The sequence below is a fragment of the Castor canadensis genome, chromosome 14 (genome assembly GCF_047511655.1).
Source record: "Castor canadensis chromosome 14, mCasCan1.hap1v2, whole genome shotgun sequence".
NCBI classification, from domain to species: Eukaryota; Metazoa; Chordata; class Mammalia; order Rodentia; family Castoridae; genus Castor; species Castor canadensis.
In genome coordinates, this window is record NC_133399.1 from 2,848,866 (window position 1) to 2,850,485 (window position 1,620).

Consider the following 1,620-nt stretch of genomic DNA (forward strand, 5'->3'; position numbering starts at 1 on the left):
ACAAAAATATTGGAGTGTGGCTCAAGAGGTAGAGTTCCTGCCTACCAAGTGTAAGGCCCAAATTCAAGTGCCAGCATAACGAAAGAATGGATGGAGCACTTAGTTGTGGTAGTACACACCTAATATACCAGCTACTGTGGAGGCTCTGGCCAAATGATCACCAGGTGAATGCCAGCCAGGACCATTTATTGAGATCCCATCTTAAAATAAAAAGTCTAAGCAATGTTGCAGACCACTATAAAACTCACCTAGCAGTTCTGAGGCATTGGGCTCAATTCATAATAATACACATATACAAACACATATATGAATCAAAATAGGGAAAGTGCAGTGACATAAGCTGCAAATATACATTGCAAAGTGTAGGAAAATGAAATATAAAAAATAGGAAGAATATATTTGATATCCTAGCCATGAAAACAAAATGGAATATAAAGAAAGCATAAATAAAATGAGAAGACAGAGCCAGGGACTTGTGGTCCACATCTATAATCCTAGCTACTGAGGAGGAATCACAGGTTGAAACCAGCCTCACGTAACAGGGCTACATCAAAAAGTGCCCAAGACAAAAAGGGCTCATGGAATGACTCAAGTGGAAGCATGCCTGTCTCAAGTCTGAGGCCCAAAGGGCTGGTGGTGTGGTTCAAGCAGTAAGAGCACCTCCCTAACAAGTGTGAGCACCAGAGTTCAAATCCTAGTGCTGCCAAAAAACAAAGTCAAACAAAAACAAACAAGAGCCCAATAAAAGGAACTAAGTGGGTTAATGTGACATAATTCTGTTTGTTGTGTTAAGGCAATTTTGTTTGAGTTTCATGGGTACTTCCTTTTTAAGGAATATGGAGCACTTCATGAATTTGCATATCATTCTTGGGAAGGAACCATGCCAGTCTTCTCTGTATCATTCCAATTTTAATATATGTGCTGCTGAAGTGAGCATGGTACCACCTTTTAAAATCAAGATAGTTGATAAGGTGTTTCTAATTTTTTTTCTTTTGGAGGCACTGGGATTTGAACTCAGGGCCTCATACTTGCTAGGCAGGTGCTCTTACTACTTGAGTAACTCCCATCTTTAAGACAGGGTTTCAAAAATTTGGAGACTACTTAAAACACTAAACATTGATCTACCATTTGATCCAGCAATACCACTCTTGGGGATATACCCAAAAGACTGTGACACAGGTTACTCCAGAGGCACCTGCACACCCATGTTTATCGCGGCACTATTCACAATAGTCAAGTTATGGAAACAGCCAAGATGCCCCACCACTGACGAATGGATTAAGAAAATGTGGTATCTATACACAATGGAATTTTATGCAGCCATGAAGAAGAACGAAATGTTATCATTTGCTGGTAAATGGATGGAATTGGAGAACATCATTCTGAGTGAGGTTAGCCTGGCCCAAAAGACCAAAAATCATATGTTCTCCCTCATATGTGGACATTAGATCAAGGGCAAACACAACAAGGGGATTGGACTTTGAGAACATGATAAAAGCGAGAGCACACAAGGGAGGGGTGAGGATAGGTAAGACACTTAAAAAATTAGCTAGCATTTGTTGCCCTTAATGCAGAGAAAGTAAAGCAGATACCTTAAAGCAACTGAGGCCAATAGGAAAA

General features: G+C 40.1%; 1 non-coding gene across 1 annotated transcript; it reads right to left on the minus strand.

The window, feature by feature from the left end:
* Positions 1–830: 830 nt before the first annotated feature.
* Positions 831–937, minus strand: LOC141417026 (U6 spliceosomal RNA). The gene has a single exon (XR_012441660.1). It is a non-coding gene; the product is annotated as a U6 spliceosomal RNA (small nuclear RNA).
* Between the last annotated feature and the right edge of the window lie 683 nt (positions 938–1,620).